The 12,194-nt window shown below is 35.8% G+C and overlaps 1 non-coding gene across 1 annotated transcript; it reads right to left on the bottom strand.

Annotated features, from left to right (window-relative positions):
- Positions 1 to 5,050: 5,050 nt before the first annotated feature.
- On the bottom strand, positions 5,051 to 5,143 carry TRNAI-UAU (transfer RNA isoleucine (anticodon UAU)). Its single transcript is given in 2 exon segments — positions 5,051 to 5,086; positions 5,106 to 5,143. It is a non-coding gene; the product is annotated as a tRNA-Ile (tRNA).
- Between the last annotated feature and the right edge of the window lie 7,051 nt (positions 5,144 to 12,194).

Here is a 12,194-nt window from a genome sequence, read left to right as displayed (position 1 = left end):
AAGGATAAAATATCAACTCTAGTGATGAGACACTTGCTGTAATGACTTCCATCCCATATGGGACTTGGACCCCCTGGCTTAGGAGGGCAGTGACTTATCCATTATGCCAGTGGTGCTTACTGGTGTTCTTATTTAAGACTGTTAGGTTTTTAATAGTCAATTATTTATTTTTGAGGAAAAAGTGAAGCTGTTTACTGTGTTCTTTGCATTACCAAGTCCAGCAAGAAATGTGCTGGTACTATCCAGAGCTGTCAGTATGGATTATCATGCTATATTGCAGAAAATCAATTTGATGCAACTGCTTTACCAACAGTATGTTAATCTTTTCCATTGCTGTTTTGTTGGCTGACTGAAGGAAGATATGCAGTGCATTTGAACCAAAGCAGATGTGTGCTGACAACTTAAATGCACAATCATGTTTGTGTTTTTTCTTTCTTTCTTCCATCCTTTGTAATATCATATTAAATATTAAGGTAGCAGTTTATAATCAATGACTAATGACATAAGAAAAGGAAAAAAAAACAGTATACAAAGATGCTCCAGGTGAGGCTTGAACTCACAACCTCAGCATTGCTCAACAGATACTGTCTTATAAATACCGTGCGCTGACCAATTGTGCCACTGGATCACTTTGCAGCATTAATTGGTTATGCTAGATGTGGATTTTATTCAATACAATCAGTACAGTCATAAGAATTGAAAAAGAAAATCATTTTTGGTGATGAATGATGAGCAACAAAGGAACATGCATGCCAGATGGTACTTGAATAAGCTGTCCACGGTGATAGAAAAGGTTTAAAAAACAACAACAACAATTTTATCATAATTAATGCCATACTTTAGCTTCTGTGGTCATTTTTTACAAGCTAAACACTGCAAGACTGTTTTACTGTTAAAGCAAGGATAAAATATCAACTCTAGTGATGAGACACTTGCTGTAATGACTTCTACCCCATATGGGACTTGGACCCCCTGGCTTAGGAGTGCAGTGACTTATCCATTATGCCAGTGGTGCTTACTGATGTTCTAATTTAAGACTATTAGGTTTTTAATAGTCAATTATTTATTTTTGAGGAAAAAGTGAAGCTGTTTACTGTGTTCTTTGCATTACCAAGTCCAGCAAGAAATGTGCTGGTACTATCCAGAGCTGTCAGTATGGATTATCATGCTATATTGCAGAAAATCAATTTGATGCAACTGCTTTACCAACAGTATGTTAATCTTTTCCATTGCTGTTTTGTTGGCTGAATGAAGGAAGATATGCAGTGCATTTGAACCAAAGCAGATGTGTGCTGACAACTTAAATGCACAATCATGTTTGTGTTTTTTCTTTCTTTCTTCCATCCTTTGTAATATCATATTAAATATTAAGGTAGCAGTTTATAATCAATGACTAATGACATAAGAAAAAGAAAAAAAAACAGTATACAAAGATGCTCAAGGTGAGGCTTGAACTCACAACCTCGGCATTGCTCAACAGATACCGTCTTATAAGTACCACGCACTGACCAATTGCGCCACTGGAGCACTTTGCAGCTTTGATTGGTTATGCTAGATGTGGATTTTATTTAATACAATCAGTACAGTCATAAGAATTGAAAAAGAAAATCATTTTTGGTGATGAATGATGAGCAACAAAGGAACATGCATGCCAGATGGTACTTAAATAAGCTGTCCACGGTGATAGAAAAGGTTTAAAAAACAACAACAACAATGTTATCATAATTAATGTCATATTTTAGCTTCTGTGGTCATTTTTTACAAGCTAAACACTGCAAGACTGTTTTACAGTTGAAGCAAGGATAAAATATCAACTCTAGTGATGAGACACTTGCTGTAATGACTTCCACCCCATATGGGACTTGGACCCCCTGGCTTAGGAGGGCAGTGACTTATCCATTATGCCAGTGGTGCTTACTGATGTTCTAATTTAAGACTGTTAGGTTTTTAATAGTCAAATATAAATTTTTGAGGAAAAAGTGAAGCTGTTTACTGTGTTCTTTGCATTACCAAGTCCAGCAAGAAATGTGCTGGTACTATCCAGAGCTGTCAGTATGGATTATCATGCTATATTGCAGAAAATCAATTTGATGCAACTGCTTTACCAACAGTATGTTAATCTTTTCCATTGCTGTTTTGTTGGCTGACTGAAGGAAGATATGCAGTGCATTTGAACCAAAGCAGATGTGTGCTGACAACTTAAATGCACAATCATGTTTGTGTTTTTTCTTTCTTTCTTCCATCTTTTTGAATATCATATTAAATATTAAGGTAGCAGTTTATAATCAATGACTAATGACATAAGAAAAGGAAAAAAAAAAACAGTATACGAAGATGCTCTAGGTGAGGCTAGAACTCACAACCTCGGCATTGCTCAACAGATACTGTCTTATAAATACCGTGCGCTGACCAATTGCGCCACTGGAGCACTTTGCAGCATTGATTGGTTATGCTAGATGTGGATTTTATTCAATACAATCAGTACAGTCATAAGAATTGAAAAAGAAAATCATTTTTGGTGATGAATGATGAGCAACAAAGGAACATGCATGCCAGATGGTACTTGAATAAGCTGTCCACGGTGATAGAAAAGGTTTAAAAAACAACAACAACAACAACAACAACAATGTTATCTTAATTAATGTCATATTTTAGCTTCTGTGGTCATTTTTTACAAGCTAAACACTGCAAGACTGTTTTACTGTTGAAGCAAGGATAAAATATCAACTCTAGTGATGAGACACTTGCTGTAATGACTTCCACCCCATATGGGACTTGGACCCCCTGGCTTAGGAGGGCAGTGACTTATCCATTATGCCAGTGGTGCTTACTGATGTTCTTATTTAAGACTGTTAGGTTTTTAATAGTCAATTATTTATTTTTGAGGAAAAAGTGAAGCTGTTTACTGTGTTCTTTGCATTACCAAGTCCAGCAAGAAATGTGCTGGTACTATCCAGAGCTGTCAGTATGGATTATCATGCTATATTGCAGAAAATCAATTTGATGCAACTGCTTTACCAACAGTATGTTAATCTTTTCCATTGCTGTTTTGTTGGCTGACTGAAGGAAGATATGCAGTGCATTTGAACCAAAGCAGATGTGTGCTGACAACTTAAATGCACAATCATGTTTGTGTTTTTTCTTTCTTTCTTCCATCCTTTGTAATATCATATTAAATATTAAGGAAGCAGTTTATAATCAATGACTAATGACATAAGAAAAGAAAAAAAAAAAACAGTATACAAAGATGCTCTAGGTGAGGCTTGAACTCACAACCTCGGCATTGCTCAACAGATACTGTCTTATAAATACCGTGCGCTGACCAATTGCGCCACTGGAGCACTTTGCAGCATTGATTGGTTATGCTAGATGTGGATTTTATTCAATACAATCAGTACAGTCATAAGAATTGAAAAAGAAAATCATTTTTGGTGATGAATGATGAGCAACAAAGGAACATGCATGCCAGATGGTACTTGAATAAGCTATCCACGGTGATAGAAAAGGTTTAAAAAACAACAACAACAATGTTATCATAATTAATGTCATATTTTAGCTTCTGTGGTCATTTTTTACAAGCTAAACACTGCAAGACTGTTTTACTGTTGAAGCAAGGATAAAATATCAACTCTAGTGATGAGACACTTGCTGTAATGACTTCCACCCCATATGGGACTTGGACCCCCTGGCTTAGGAGGGCAGTGACTTATCTATTATGCAAGTGGTGCTTACTGATGTTCTTATTTAAGACTGTTAGGTTTTTAATAGTCAATTATTTATTTTTGAGGAAAAAGTGAAGCTGTTTACTGTGTTCTTTGCATTACCAAGTCCAGCAAGAAATGTGCTGGTACTATCCAGAGCTGTCAGTATGGATTATCATGCTATATTGCAGAAAATCAATTTGATGCAACTGCTTTACCAACAGTATGTTAATCTTTTCCATTGCTGTTTTGTTGGCTGACTGAAGGAAGATATGCAGTGCATTTGAACCAAAGCAGATGTGTGCTGACAACTTAAATGCACAATCATGTTTGTGCTTTTTCTTTCTTTCTTCCATCGTTTGTAATATCATATTAAATATTAAGGTAGCAGTTTATAATCAATGACTAATGACATAAGAAAAAGAAAAAAAAACAGTATACAAAGATGCTCCAGGTGAGGCTTGAACTCACAAGCTCAGCATTGCTCAACATATACTGTCTTATAAGTACCGCACGCTGACCAATTGCACCACTGGAGCACTTTGCAGCATTAGTTGGTTTTGCTAGATGTGGATTTTATTCAATACAATCAGTACAGTCATAAGAATTGAAAAAGAAAATCATTTTTGGTGATGAATGATGAGCAACAAAGGAACATGCATGCCAGATGGCACTTGAATAAGCTGTCCACGGTGATAGAAAAAGTTTAAAAAACAACAACAACAATGTTATTATAATTAATGTCATATTTTAGCTTCTGTGGTCATTTTTTGCAAGCTAAACACTGCAAGACTGTTTTACAGTTGAAGCAAGGATAAAATATCAACTTTAGTGATGAGACACTTGCTGAAATGACTTCCAACTCCGACGGGACTTAAACCCACAAGCACTGGCTTAGGAGAACAGTTCCTTATCCATTATGCCAGTGGTGCTTACTGATGTCCTTATTTAAGACTGATAGGTTTTTAATAGTCAATTATTTATTTTTGAATAAAATTGAAGCTGTTTACTGTGTTCTTTGCATTACCAAGTCCAGCAAGAAATGTGCTGGTACTATCCAGAGCTGTCAGTATGGATTATCATGCTATATTGCAGAAAATCAATTTGATGCAACTGCTTTACCAACAGTATGTTAATCTTTTCCATTGCTGTTTTGTTGGCTGACTGAAGGAAGATATGCAGTGCATTTGAACCAAAGCAGATGTGTGCTGACAACTTAAATGCACAATCATGTTTGTGTTTTTTCTTTCTTTCTTCCATCCTTTGTAATATCATATTAAATATTAAGGTAGCAGTTTATAATCAATGACTAATGACATAAGAAAAGGAAAAAAAATAGTATACAAAGATACTCCAGGTGAGGCTTGAACTCACAACCTCGGCATTGCTCAACAGATACCATGTTATAAGTACCACACGCTGACCAATTGCGCCACTGGAGCACTTTGCAGCTTTCATTGGTAATGCTAGATGTGGATTTTATTTAATACAATCAGTACAGTCATAAGAATTGAAAAAGAAAATCATTTTTGGTGATGAATGATGAGCAACAAAGGAACATGCATGCCAGATGGTACTTGAATAAGCTGTCCACGGTGATAGAAAAGGTTTAAAAAACAACAACAACAACAATGTTATCTTAATTAATGTCATATTTTAGCTTCTGTGGTCATTTTTTACAAGCTAAACACTGCAAGACTGTTTTACTGTTGAAGCAAGGATAAAATATCAACTCTAGTGATGAGACACTTGCTGTAATGACTTCCACCCCATATGGGACTTGGACCCCCTGGCTTAGGAGGGCAGTGACTTATCCATTATGCCAGTGGTGCTTACTGGTGTTCTTATTTAAGACTGTTAGGTTTTTAATAGTCAATTATTTATTTTTGAGGAAAAAGTGAAGCTGTTTACTGTGTTCTTTGCATTACCAAGTCCAGCAAGAAATGTGCTGGTACTATCCAGAGCTGTCAGTATGGATTATCATGCTATATTGCAGAAAATCAATTTGATGCAACTGCTTTACCAACAGTATGTTAATCTTTTCCATTGCTGTTTTGTTGGCTGACTGAAGGAAGATATGCAGTGCATTTGAACCAAAGCAGATGTGTGCTGACAACTTAAATGCACAATCATGTTTGTGTTTTTTCTTTCTTTCTTCCATCCTTTGTAATATCATATTAAATATTAAGGTAGCAGTTTATAATCAATGACTAATGACATAAGAAAAAGAAAAAAAAACAGTATACAAAGATGCTCACAACCTCGGCATTGCTCAACAGATACCGTCTTATAAGTACCACGCACTGACCAATTGCGCCACTGGAGCACTTTGCAGCTTTGATTGGTTATGCTAGATGTGGATTTTATTTAATACAATCAGTACAGTCATAAGAATTGAAAAAGAAAATCATTTTTGGTGATGAATGAAGAGCAACAAAGGAACATGCATGCCAGATGGTACTTAAATAAGCTGTCCACGGTGATAGAAAAGGTTTAAAAAACAACAACAACAATGTTATCATAATTAATGTCATATTTTAGCTTCCGTGGTCATTTTTTACAAGCTAAACACTGCAAGACTGTTTTACAGTTGAAGCAAGGATAAAATATCAACTCTAGTGATGAGACACTTGCTGTAATGACTTCCACCCCATATGGGACTTGGACCCCCTGGCTTAGGAGGGCAGTGACTTATCCATTATGCCAGTGGTGCTTACTGATGTTCTAATTTAAGACTGTTAGGTTTTTAATAGTCAATTATTTATTTTTGAGGAAAAAGTGAAGCTGTTTACTGTGTTCTTTGCATTACCAAGTCCAGCAAGAAATGTGCTGGTACTATCCAGAGCTGTCAGTATGGATTATTATGCTATATTGCAGAAAATCAATTTGATGCAACTGCTTTACCAACAGTATGTTAATCTTTTCCATTGCTGTTTTGTTGGCTGACTGAAGGAAGATATGCAGTGCATTTGAACCAAAGCAGATGTGTGCTGACAACTTAAATGCACAATCATGTTTGTGTTTTTTCTTTCTTTCTTCCATCTTTTTGAATATCATATTAAATATTAAGGTAGCAGTTTATAATCAATGACTAATGACATAAGAAAAGGAAAAAAAAAAAACAGTATACGAAGATGCTCTAGGTGAGGCTAGAACTCACAACCTCGGCATTGCTCAACAGATACTGTCTTATAAATACCGTGCGCTGACCAATTGCGCCACTGGAGCACTTTGCAGCATTGATTGGTTATGCTAGATGTGGATTTTATTCAATACAATCAGTACAGTCATAAGAATTGAAAAAGAAAATCATTTTTGGTGATGAATGATGAGCAACAAAGGAACATGCATGCCAGATGGTACTTGAATAAGCTGTCCACGGTGATAGAAAAGGTTTAAAAAACAACAACAACAACAACAATGTTATCTTAATTAATGTCATATTTTAGCTTCTGTGGTCATTTTTTACAAGCTAAACACTGCAAGACTGTTTTACTGTTGAAGCAAGGATAAAATATCAACTCTAGTGATGAGACACTTGCTGTAATGACTTCCACCCCATATGGGACTTGGACCCCCTGGCTTAGGAGGGCAGTGACTTATCCATTATGCCAGTGGTGCTTACTGGTGTTCTTATTTAAGACTGTTAGGTTTTTAATAGTCAATTATTTATTTTTGAGGAAAAAGTGAAGCTGTTTACTGTGTTCTTTGCATTACCAAGTCCAGCAAGAAATGTGCTGGTACTATCCAGAGCTGTCAGTATGGATTATCATGCTATATTGCAGAAAATCAATTTGATGCAACTGCTTTACCAACAGTATGTTAATCTTTTCCATTGCTGTTTTGTTGGCTGACTGAAGGAAGATATGCAGTGCATTTGAACCAAAGCAGATGTGTGCTGACAACTTAAATGCACAATCATGTTTGTGTTTTTTCTTTCTTTCTTCCATCCTTTGTAATATCATATTAAATATTAAGGAAGCAGTTTATAATCAATGACTAATGACATAAGAAAAGGAAAAAAAAAACAGTATACAAAGATGCTCTAGGTGAGGCTTGAACTCACAACCTCGGCATTGCTCAACAGATACTGTCTTATAAATACCGTGCGCTGACCAATTGCGCCACTGGAGCACTTTGCAGCATTGATTGGTTATGCTAGATGTGGATTTTATTCAATACAATCAGTACAGTCATAAGAATTGAAAAAGAAAATCATTTTTGGTGATGAATGATGAGCAACAAAGGAACATGCATGCCAGATGGTACTTGAATAAGCTGTCCACGGTGATAGAAAAGGTTTAAAAAACAACAACAACAATGTTATCATAATTAATGTCATATTTTAGCTTCTGTGGTCATTTTTTACAAGCTAAACACTGCAAGACTGTTTTACTGTTGAAGCAAGGATAAAATATCAACTCTAGTGATGAGACACTTGCTGTAATGACTTCCACCCCATATGGGACTTGGACCCCCTGGCTTAGGAGGGCAGTGACTTATCTATTATGCAAGTGGTGCTTACTGATGTTCTTATTTAAGACTGTTAGGTTTTTAATAGTCAATTATTTATTTTTGAGGAAAAAGTGAAGCTGTTTACTGTGTTCTTTGCATTACCAAGTCCAGCAAGAAATGTGCTGGTACTATCCAGAGCTGTCAGTATGGATTATCATGCTATATTGCAGAAAATCAATTTGATGCAACTGCTTTACCAACAGTATGTTAATCTTTTCCATTGCTGTTTTGTTGGCTGACTGAAGGAAGATATGCAGTGCATTTGAACCAAAGCAGATGTGTGCTGACAACTTAAATGCACAATCATGTTTGTGCTTTTTCTTTCTTTCTTCCATCGTTTGTAATATCATATTAAATATTAAGGTAGCAGTTTATAATCAATGACTAATGACATAAGAAAAAGAAAAAAAACAGTATACAAAGATACTCCAGGTGAGGCTTGAACTCACAAGCTCGGCATTGCTCAACATATACTGTCTTATAAGTACCGCGCGCTGACCAATTGCACCACTGGAGCACTTTGCAGCATTAGTTTGTTTTGCTAGATGTGGATTTTATTCAATACAATCAGTACAGTCATAAGAATTGAAAAAGAAAATCATTTTTGGTGATGAATGATGAGCAACAAAGGAACATGCATGCCAGATGGCACTTGAATAAGCTGTCCACGGTGATAGAAAAAGTTTAAAAAACAACAACAACAATGTTATTATAATTAATGTCATATTTTAGCTTCTGTGGTCATTTTTTGCAAGCTAAACACTGCAAGACTGTTTTACAGTTGAAGCAAGGATAAAATATCAACTTTAGTGATGAGACACTTGCTGAAATGACTTCCAACTCCGACGGGACTTAAACCCACAAGCACTGGCTTAGGAGAACAGTTCCTTATCCATTATGCCAGTGGTGCTTACTGATGTCCTTATTTAAGACTGATAGGTTTTTAATAGTCAATTATTTATTTTTGAATAAAATTGAAGCTGTTTACTGTGTTCTTTGCATTACCAAGTCCAGCAAGAAATGTGCTGGTACTATCCAGAGCTGTCAGTATGGATTATCATGCTATATTGCAGAAAATCAATTTGATGCAACTGCTTTACCAACAGTATGTTAATCTTTTCCATTGCTGTTTTGTTGGCTGACTGAAGGAAGATATGCAGTGCATTTGAACCAAAGCAGATGTGTGCTGACAACTTAAATGCACAATCATGTTTGTGTTTTTTCTTTCTTTCTTCCATCCTTTGTAATATCATATTAAATATTAAGGTAGCAGTTTATAATCAATGACTAATGACATAAGAAAAGGAAAAAAAATAGTATACAAAAATACTCCAGGTGAGGCTTGAACTCACAACCTCGGCATTGCTCAACAGATACCATCTTATAATTACCACACGCTGACCAATTGCGCCACTGGAGCACTTTGCAGCTTTGATTGGTAATGCTAGATGTGGATTTTATTTAATACAATCAGTACAGTCATAAGAATTGAAAAAGAAAATCATTTTTGGTGATGAATGATGAGCAACAAAGGAACATGCATGCCAGATGGTACTTGAATAAGCTGTCCACGGTGATAGAAAAGGTTTAAAAAACAACAACAACAACAATGTTATCATAATTAATGTCATATTTTAGCTTCTGTGGTAATTTTTTACAAGCTAAACACTGCAAGACTGTTTTACAGTTGAAGCAAGGATAAAATATCAACTCTAGTGATGAGACACTTGCTGTAATGACTTCCACCCCATATGGGACTTGGACCCCCTGGCTTAGGAGGGCAGTGACTTATCCATTATGCCAGTGGTGCTTACTGATGTTCTAATTTAAGACTGATAGGTTTTTAATAGTCAATTATTTATTTTTGAGGAAAAAGTGAAGCTGTTTACTGTGTTCTTTGCATTACCAAGTCCAGCAAGAAATGTGCTGGTACTATCCAGAGCTGTCAGTATGGATTATCATGCTATATTGCAGAAAATCAATTTGATGCAACTGCTTTACCAACAGTATGTTAATCTTTTCCATTGCTGTTTTGTTGGCTGACTGAAGGAAGATATGCAGTGCATTTGAACCAAAGCAGATGTGTGCTGACAACTTAAATGCACAATCATGTTTGTGTTTTTTCTTTCTTTCTTCCATCCTTTGTAATATCATATTAAATATTAAGGTAGCAGTTTATAATCAATGACTAATGACATAAGAAAAGGAAAAAAAATAGTATACAAAAATACTCCAGGTGAGGCTTGAACTCACAACCTCGGCATTGCTCAACAGATACCATCTTATAATTACCACACGCTGACCAATTGCGCCACTGGAGCACTTTGCAGCTTTGATTGGTAATGCTAGATGTGGATTTTATTTAATACAATCAGTACAGTCATAAGAATTGAAAAAGAAAATCATTTTTGGTGATGAATGATGAGCAACAAAGGAACATGCATGCCAGATGGTACTTGAATAAGCTGTCCACGGTGATAGAAAAGGTTTAAAAAACAACAACAACAACAACAATGTTATCATAATTAATGTCATATTTTAGCTTCTGTGGTAATTTTTTACAAGCTAAACACTGCAAGACTGTTTTACAGTTGAAGCAAGGATAAAATATCAACTCTAGTGATGAGACACTTGCTGTAATGACTTCCACCCCATATGGGACTTGGACCCCCTGGCTTAGGAGGGCAGTGACTTATCCATTATGCCAGTGGTGCTTACTGATGTTCTAATTTAAGACTGATAGGTTTTTAATAGTCAATTATTTATTTTTGAGGAAAAAGTGAAGCTGTTTACTGTGTTCTTTGCATTACCAAGTCCAGCAAGAAATGTGCTGGTACTATCCAGAGCTGTCAGTATGGATTATCATGCTATATTGCAGAAAATCAATTTGATGCAACTGCTTTACCAACAGTATGTTAATCTTTTCCATTGCTGTTTTGTTGGCTGACTGAAGGAAGATATGCAGTGCATTTGAACCAAAGCAGATGTGTGCTGACAACTTAAATGCACAATCATGTTTGTGTTTTTTCTTTCTTTCTTCCATCCTTTGTAATATCATATTAAATATTAAGGAAGCAGTTTATAATCAATGACTAATGACATAAGAAAAGGAAAAAAAAACAGTATACAAAGATGCTCTAGGTGAGGCTTGAACTCACAACCTCGGCATTGCTCAACAGATACTGTCTTATAAATACCGTGCGCTGACCAATTGCGCCACTGGAGCACTTTGCAGCTTTGATTGGTAATGCTAGATGTGGATTTTATTTAATACAATCAGTACAGTCATAAGAATTGAAAAAGAAAATCATTTTTGGTGATGAATGATGAGCAACAAAGGAACATGCATGCCAGATGGTACTTGAATAAGCTGTCCACGGTGATAGAAAAGGTTTAAAAAAACAACAACAACAACAACAACAACAACAATGTTATCTTAATTAATGTCATATTTTAGCTTCTGTGGTCATTTTTTACAAGCTAAACACTGCAAGACTGTTTTACTGTTGAAGCAAGGATAAAATATCAACTCTAGTGATGAGACACTTGCTGTAATGACTTCCACCCCATATGGGACTTGGACCCCCTGGCTTAGGAGGGCAGTGACTTATCCATTATGCCAGTGGTGCTTACTGGTGTTCTTATTTAAGACTGTTAGGTTTTTAATAGTCAATTATTTATTTTTGAGGAAAAAGTGTAGCTGTTTACTGTGTTCTTTGCATTACCAAGTCCAGCAAGAAATGTGCTGGTACTATCCAGAGCTGTCAGTATGGATTATCATGCTATATTGCAGAAAATCAATTTGATGCAACTGCTTTACCAACAGTATGTTAATCTTTTCCATTGCTGTTTTGTTGGCTGACTGAAGGAAGATATGCAGTGCATTTGAACCAAAGCAGATGTGTGCTGACAACTTAAATGCACAATCATGTTTGTGTTTTTTCTTTCTTTCTTCCATCCTTTTGAATATCATATTAA

This window comes from Pseudophryne corroboree, chromosome 4 (genome assembly GCF_028390025.1).
Source record: "Pseudophryne corroboree isolate aPseCor3 chromosome 4, aPseCor3.hap2, whole genome shotgun sequence".
In the NCBI taxonomy this organism is placed as follows: domain Eukaryota; kingdom Metazoa; phylum Chordata; class Amphibia; order Anura; family Myobatrachidae; genus Pseudophryne; species Pseudophryne corroboree.
The sequence above is the reverse complement of the archived record's forward strand: the minus strand, read 5'-3'. Positions and strand labels throughout refer to the sequence as shown.